This window comes from Heterocephalus glaber, unplaced genomic scaffold (assembly GCF_053883595.1).
Source record: "Heterocephalus glaber isolate CG9 unplaced genomic scaffold, H.glaber_assembly_v1.0 deba00001806, whole genome shotgun sequence".
NCBI lineage: Eukaryota > Metazoa > Chordata > Mammalia > Rodentia > Bathyergidae > Heterocephalus > Heterocephalus glaber.
This window is the reverse complement of record NW_028258481.1, coordinates 1399059-1407594: the sequence shown is the minus strand read 5'-3', so window position 1 is coordinate 1407594 and position 8536 is coordinate 1399059. Positions and strand designations below refer to the sequence as shown.

Below are 8536 nucleotides of genomic sequence, written 5' to 3'. Positions count from 1 at the left end.
GGGCTGGGCAGGAAAGTGTTTCAGGACTTTGCCTTGTGGTCAGGGCTGAGCTACCAAGGTGACCAGGCAGAGCCCGAAGCCTCTGTCCACAAGAAGTGCTCTTAAACTACTGCCAAGTCTGGACTGGCACCAGGAGTCCTGCCCAGCAAGGGACAGCCTGGACCTTAGCCCTGAATCAAACCCCTTCACGGAGGGGCCTGGGGTGCACAGATGGGACCAGCTTAGCGTCGCCCTGGGTGGCCAAGCACCCCTCTCCCAACCTTGGGCGAGAAGCAGAGGAGCAAGACTCCGCCAGGTGGGGGCAGGGCAGGAGAGAGCTCTGGGTGCTGCCTGGGGGCTCACTGCTGGGCCCGAGAAACTTCCCACTGGGCTGTTCCTGCAGGACAAATCCATTTTTGATTGTGTATGGCCATTGGTATTATTTACTTCTACAGCAGGCATTTTTTCAGGTTTTTCTTTTAACATGAAAACTTTAAAGATGGTTTTCACATTAATGAGAGAGGTGGAATGAATGAGTTAGGTGGTAACACTGTTGCCTGATTCTCTGAATTCTAAGTCATAGACTAAATTGACAGTGATGTATCACCCACTGACAAATTGAATTTTTTATAAGCAAAAAATCGGATACCAGTTGGTGTAGAAAAAAATTGTGCTGCAAAAAGTACTGCTTTAATTCATTTCTTTCTCTTTTTTTTGGTACTGGGGATCGAACTCAGGTCCTTGCGCTTGAGCAGCAGGCGGCGAAACCACTGAGCTAAACCCCCGGCCCCTTTTAATTCATTTCTTTGACACCAGGAGATTTCTACATTCAGACTCTACTTTGCGTCCTGCCACTGAGATGGAGGATGGGCGTGCCTCGTCTCTGGTAAGTTGAAATGAGGGCGAGCATGAAAGGAGGGTGTAAGGGGACCATCGGTCAAAGGTCTGTGGCTAGGGTAGTCTTGAAGCGATCTCTCAGTAGTTTCCAGGGCATAACCAACCTAAGTGCCACGTCCGCAGGGAGTCCCTTGGACTTTCATCTGCAGCCAAAAGGACACTTTCTGCTGAGGCAAGGAGTCCAGAGACTCTGAGCCTGGGTGGCCAATAATGCCTATCCACATCAACCCGAAGCCTCTGGCTTTAGTTCCACCCATCTTTACTGAGGATTTAAAAATAACAGTAACAGTTTCTTGTACCTGACCAAAGGTAATAAGTCAAGTTATTAAAAACGGATTTTCTCCGTGTAAGACTTGGAGATGTCTGTGGAAACCAAGCCACATTCTGATGCACAATCTGTTAACATTTAGAGAAATAAATTTTCCTTATTGACATAAGCAGTTAAGCCTTTTGGATATTTTATTTTGGGGTCAAGGAGATTTATTTTACATGACTCCCTCCCCATTTTTATAATTGACATTTACTGGAAGAGAGTACATAGAGTATTTTTCTTCTGTTCGTTTGTTAGTGCTTTACACAAATCCTTTAAAGTAGATATTAATATTTTCACCTTTATTTTAACTAGACTCTGAGATGAATGAAGCCGAAGACCCCACATATGTCAAATGATTGAATTGAATTCGAGCCCCAGGTAGAGGGGCTCTTGCCTGCTCCTAAATTGATGAATGCACATGGACACATTCCAGCCACCTGATATTGACAAAGAAACCAACAACGCATACTGCAGGAGAGACGGCTTCTTTACAAGTGGTGAAGGGAGAATAGGCCGTACCCTAAAGTCAAAATGGTTCAAAGATCTTGGCTGGCTGGGAGAGAAAATAGATGAAAATATTGAAGGCACAGGCATCGGCAAGGACCTTCTGAGCAGAAAAGTAATTGAACAAGAAGGAACATTGAGAATCAATAGATGAGATTCTCTCAAATTAAAAAGCTTCTGCACAGCAAAGGAAACACGGAGAGGAAAGGGATAAGGTGCAGAATTGTAAGACTTTTGCCAGCTACACGTTTTTGTCATGAAAATGAAAGAATGAAGACATCATCCACAGGAAGCCTTCTAAATCGCTGGTGGGAATGCAAACTAGTAAAAACACTATCGAAATCAGTGAGCAGATTCAGCAAATGACTAAAAATTAAATGTCTATTTTACTCAGGTAGTTGCCTATTAGGAATCTCCTGAAAAGAAGTAGGACAGGTACATCCATACCCATGTTTACAGCAGCACAATTCGTAATGTAAATTTTGCATGTGGCCTTCATATGCATAAAAGGACAACGGAGGAGGAAAATGTGCTATTTATAGACAAGGCAGTACCACCCTGCCACAGAGGATGCACTGCAGCCTTTGGGAAGAAATGGATGCAGGGCGGTGCGTCCCTGCCGCTCCTGCCTGCAGCCTCGGGAGGACTGGCGGCCTTGGAGGGCTGCGAGGCGCGGAGCTCGCCTGTCCCCAGCGGCTACAAGAGTCAAGTCAGAGGACTGTATGATTTTAATCTGCCCGGAGAAGAACTGTGGATCTACAGCACGGAGACTGGACGATGGAGGAAAACGCTACCTTCGGCGCCGGGAAGGGGCCTGCGTGTGGACAGGGCTCTGGCCTCGTTTGGGGGACACCGCTCGAGAGGCAGTGCATTTCTTCTCATCCTGGATTCGAGGGGACACACAGGGTGTTACAGCGGGAAAGGCCTGCTTCCCAAGGCATCCCTCCATCACCAAAGGACAAACTCGGCCTCTGGGTGTATAAAAGCCAGCTAATATGCTTGGAGGGTATGGATATTTACCTGAAGATGACGCACTGGAAACTTCTGAATTTGATGAGACATCCTCTGGAACTCGAGTCATCCAAGAGGACGGAATCGTCATGTACATATTTTAGACACTGGAACATTTGCTTGGAGCCAGCTGTAGGAAATAAAGGCTTTGAGTTTGGAGGCAGATACCGAGACGCTGGAATGAATGGCCTCCACTGCCTCAATCTGGGTGCATGGGACAGAGCGAGTTAATCCCCCAGGCACAGCCGGTTGGCTGACCTGGCACTCACTCACCACTTTCTGCAGGTCATCTTTTTCTCTTTGGAGCATTTACCACCGAAAAACAGCCACAAGGGATGCCTGGACTCACTGCATCAGTAAAAACTACGGGGGACAGTTTCATCACCCTATGCGGAAAAGCCAAGGCTGTAGCATACAGCTTGTGCCTGTCATGAAGGGGAAGCCATTGTTCCACTGGTCCACCACAGAGCTGCACACAGTAATGCAATACTTACATTTGCAGTTCAGCCAAAATCTCTTGTACGCTAAGCTTAGAAGCAGTCATTGGCTTTAAGGAAATGTTAGCCGACTCGTGGAACTTCCTTCCTCAACACCTACTTCACAGTGTTAATCGGAGGTTTGGTAGTAACAAGACTTCTGGATCTTAAAGCTTCACAGATAATGGCTCTGATCACTATGCACAGACAACAATCCTGTAATCATCACAGTTCATGATCATTTGTGTCATATATTGTTGTAGTTTGCAACTATTTGGTTTTAATGTGCATGTGAATGGCCTAGGGAACCTATTTTTGTGTCTATAAAGTTTGCAATAAATGTATTTCACACCAGAAAAAAAAGACAGAAAATAGATGCAGCTTGAAACTGCAATATTAAGTGAAATAAATCAGACACACAAGCTTAAATGTCAAACATTTTCTCTTACATGAGAAAGCTAAAATATAACTATATTGAAGCACAAAATTAAAGAGAGATAAAGGAAAATGAGGAGCTCGGTCTTTGCCAGGAGATGGAGGGCGGGTAATGGGACAGGAAGAGAAGTGAGGTGTGTCATGCACATGACTAGTCCCACAAGGACGTGACCTTTACGTCCATGAACAGGTGCTGTGACAATGAGCAGACAAAGCCGTCATCCAAATACGGCATGGCGCTGAATGCTTCACACCTCTGCTAACATTTCACTCGCAGTACATTCATGGAAAGAGTATTCCGTATCCTCTCTTTGAGGTGGAGGAGGTATAAATGCCTCTTTCAAGCTCATATCTTTCATAAATGCAGAGAAGAAAAGCATGTATCTAGACCCCAAACTGCCTCAGTGATTGCCTGGTCAGACGTCCTCACTGACCGGAGTGAGGTGAGTCAGGCGACTTGTGGTGTTCTCCAGGCAGACAGCCGCCACTCGAGCTATGGAAAGCTGGGCTCCAGTTCTCCTGTACACAAAACTGGAACTTCTTTCTGTCCTTGCGGTTGCAACAACTGTTTTCCTTGGGATAATCTTCACCTTTGTCAGTACTGCAAAATCAGGAAGCTTGCAATTTTAAATAGAAAAGTAAATAGCAAAAGAAGATTAATGTCAAAAGAAAACCTTGGCTTTTGCCATGAGCCCATGATCATCAAATGTACATCAGTCACAACAAATGAAATGCGTGACCCGAGATTGCATTAAGAGCACAGAGATGGAGGGTGTGAAGGGCACGCAGGGAATGGGGAAAAAATAAGAACCAAGACACATCATGTTCAGGTACAAGTACCCAATGATGAATGTAAACGTCTTGTATACCTAAAATGTACCAATAGCAGAATTTTTTAAAAAAGCACAGAGAGAGCTCAAGCTTACTCTCTACTCACCAAACCTCTAGAAGATCTAAAAAGTCATAAAGATGAAGTTAATAACAACGGAAGAACAAAACAACCAACTAGACAATGTGAGTGAGGCAAACGTAAATTGCCCACATGTGATGAAAAGCGTTCAGGATGACCTGACAGGTGGGGGACTCACAGGACAAAACCTACAGACAAGGATAAGCAGAGGAAACTGAAGTTCAGATTGGTGACATGGCAAAAGCCCCTGCATAATCACAAGTTTGGTGCAGAAAGGGAAGAGAGGCTCGGGAAAGTATTTGGATGAGCATCACAGCTCCGACCTGGGGAGGATGACAGTAGAAACACAAGAGGATGAGAACAGGTCGTCGGCTCCCTCGTCCTTCCTCAACATGTGCTCTGCCACATAACTCTTCGGGGTCCCCTTCCAGGCAGAGGATGGGAGGAAGGTCTTTCTGCTCAGCAACAGAAACCAGAAGCTAAGCAAAGTAAAGGTCTCTAGGACCCTAAGTGAGTCTCACACCATGAATCTCCTGCTTGGTCTCACAAATCCTGAGGCCACTTGCCTTCTGCTTTCTGAGTTTCTTTGAGAGCTCTCTTTCTGAGAGTTTACAGAAGTTCATATGTTGTTTCAGGGCTCAGGAAGTCTGCACTCTAACTGTATATAACTTGGTTCATGTAAGCTAACAAAGACTACCATGAGAAAGAAGTAATTAAACAGGCAAATGTCATGTGACAAAAAGTCAAGAGAAAGGTCAGGAGATGAAAAGGGGCTGAGCGATGAATCCTAACAGTGAAAAGGGGGTGTAGCCTGCGGGAGACTGACAAGGTCCTCTCAGAAATGAAGATCACTAGTCCCCTTTGCCGGAAATGGTGCTTGCTATTCTGATTCACTCAGTGTTTTGTTTTCTGAGAAAAGGGATTAATGATTCCACAGTTTCGAAATTTCAGAAACAGGTGAGTGTCTCTTATGTAAATCTTCTCGATTTCCCTTTTCAAATAAAGCTTTTAATACCAAAAGAGCTCAAGCAAGACAGTGCCCCGGATGGACAGCTATCATTTTGAGAATTCAGCAGGAAACCACGCATTTCTGGGAGTTCCTGGATTCATCTTCCAGAGGGGATAATGCAGAACACAGTTTTCTCTCAAAGTGAGGAGGAATATCTGAGGAAAGTTAAGGCCATGGTGTTTTTTACTACAATCTTTAAAAACTAAGCATTTGCTGTATATTTGATCACATGTCTTCATCAAATGAATGAGAGATGAGACCAGAGTTCATGGAAAACACCGTGCCTCGATTCTCTGAACTCCTCTGAATCACAGACTAAGGACAGTGAGGTACCAACCATCGACAAGCAAAGCAAATTTTATTAAAGACGGGAAATTTTAACCAGTTGTAGAAGAAAAATGTACATGCTTTACATGCTTTAATTCATTTCTTGGAGGTCTAGAGATGTCTACATTCACAGTCAATGTTCTGCATTGGCATGGAGGTTGAGGATGGCTGTCTTACCTTGGGAGAATTGGAAAAGTCCAAAGAAAGAAAGACTCTCGTGTGAACACATGACACACACGTGGTTAGAGTCTCCGTGGGGATCACAACCTTGAAGTGGTCGTTTCAAAGCTTCCAGCCTCCAGCCACGTTGACACCAAGTCTCTGGATGGTCCTCGGGGTCTCACCCTCAACCCACAGGACCCGAGTGACCAACACGTCCCCTGAGCAAAGAGCCCCACGGATGGTGTGCACCACGGGAGAAACTCTCCGCTGCACCCCTTCCTCTACATTTAGTTTTACTCTTCATTACGAAGGATATTAAAGCGACAATGATATGTTCTTGCACCGGACCAAAAGTAATAAGCCCTTCTGGTAAAAAGTGGTTTTCTCTCTTAAGGGTCAGAGATGTCTACGGGAACCAGGCCAGATTCTGAAGCTCATTCTGTTCACATTTATCATAAATAAACTTTCCTTATTGACAGAATCACTGAAAGCCCTTTTCAAAGTTTATTTTTGGGATCAAGTGATTTATTTTACGTCACTGCTTCATCCCTTTTCTAAATTCATATAATTGACATTTACTGCTAGACACTGCCAGTACTTTTCTTATTAATTAAATCATACCATGCAGAGATCCTATGAAGCAGCACTAACTTTGTCACCTTCAGTTTGCACGTGAGCAAAAGATCCTGTGAGGTGAGGCCCGCTGAGGACGCCACGGTGGGAAAGGGCTGGGTTGAGCCTGAACCCAGTAGTGAGCACTGGAAGTCAGCTGCGGCCTGCCCCCGGCCGTGAACACAGGGTGACCTGAGATGTCATCAGCACCACACAGCCCAGGGCAGGCGTGCAAGTGCCCTCGTAGGCCTGTCACGGGTGGCCTTAATTTGTAGGGTGGTTAGAGAATAAGTTATATCCTTAAATTTTCCAATATTGCCTGACACCAAGTTGTGCAATTCTCTTTCTTTTGGTTCCCTACACGTTTGCCCAGATTTCATGGAAGGCATTGAAGCCACATGCTTCCATCAGAATGATTCTCCACGACAGGGCCCTAAAAGCAATATGGTCACAGACTACGGACAAAAAATATGGGTCAAAATTAGCCTTACCTCCTTTGTGAGGTTTTCTCACAGAATTTGCCACGGCATAGAAAGCTGACTCATATAGTGACTTAATATACCACTTTGTTAACAAGTTGTATATGATCAGACTCTGAGCTGGGCCTGCTGTCTTTACAGTTGTACCACTTTAATCATGTTCATTACTCCCTGTTTTTCAGTTGTCTCAGTGATAAAATAAGTGATGTAATAAACTAGAGAATATACATATATACATGGATATGGAGATATATATATATATATGGAGGATGTGAATCAGGACTGCTTGATCACCATTCGTTAATTCCGTTACCTTGAAAGAGTGTCTCCTGAGTTCCTCCGCCTGGCCTTGAACTTGCAGTTCTCTTACCCCAGGCTCCTTGGGCATCACCACTCGGCCTCTGTTGTTACCTTTTAGGAGACCCCTGTGCTGCTTTCCTCAGAGGCTGCCACACTTCACAGTCCCACTGACAACGCACAAGGTTTCCTCTATGGCCACAGTGCAGCCTCAAGTGCAGCTCTGGTCTCCGTTTTCTAAAATTGTACATCTCAGGTATAAAAGTCCTTCTGAATTAGGACCTGATGCCCAGGAGGGAAACGCAGAGACAGAAGTTCTGCCGTGCCACACCTCCCCACCCATTCTGCCTCCACGGCCAGCACGGCAAGGTGGAATCTCCACTCCACTTGGCTCCTCCTGCTCTTTTGTAAAAACTTCTCCTCACTCCCCCTTGCACCTGTTTGTTTCGGGTGAACTTGGCCGTGTGGTGGTGCTCCTGTTCTCCCCAACTCTGTTCTCTCAGGCCCCTCCTGACCGTCTGTTCAGCTTGTTGAATTCTACAGGCCCGGAGTGGCTCTGCCTGTGCTTCCGGTGACCCTGTCACCAGGTCCAGTCCCTTTCTCGGCACTGCCTGCCTCCCTGTGTGTCTGCAGCCCCCTCTGGGCCTCCTTCACCGCTGGCATCCTGAGCCTCAGGTGCAACCCTCCTAACTGACAGGCCGCAGTAAAGACTGTAAGAGCTTGGTTGGAATCAAAGTCATTTTTATCCCTTTATTAAGTTTTCTGTGTGCCAGCAAATCACAGTTGCGATGGTGGTTGGACAGTCATGCTCTTCCTGCGGGTCTTGCTCAAGGTAGAAACCCCCTGAACGGCTTTCACCATCATCACAATGCCACCAACAGTGCTCCTCCAGCAGGGCAGAGGAAAGCCTGGCTTCGAGAGCGTGGCTCGTTTTGCACTGACCAGGAGCCCGCACTCGCCCGAGCAACGGCTCAGGCAAAACAGGCAAATCTGGACTCTGCTTATGGGCAGCCAGTCACGGGGCCCTGGTCTCCATAGTGATGGTACATAATGACATGTGGCCTCTGGAAGACTGCCTAGGCAAGGCCCACAGTGTCAGCACAGCCCAAGGAGGACGATGGCAAC

General features: G+C 46.1%; 1 pseudogene across 1 annotated transcript; it reads left to right on the top strand.

The window, feature by feature from the left end:
- The first annotated feature begins 717 nt into the window (after positions 1 to 717).
- On the top strand, positions 718 to 6725 carry LOC147820696 (kelch domain-containing protein 2 pseudogene; annotated as a pseudogene). The gene is made up of 2 exons (XR_015448306.1): positions 718 to 865; positions 1502 to 6725. The product of XR_015448306.1 is annotated as a kelch domain-containing protein 2 pseudogene (transcript).
- The last annotated feature ends 1811 nt before the right edge of the window (positions 6726 to 8536 follow it).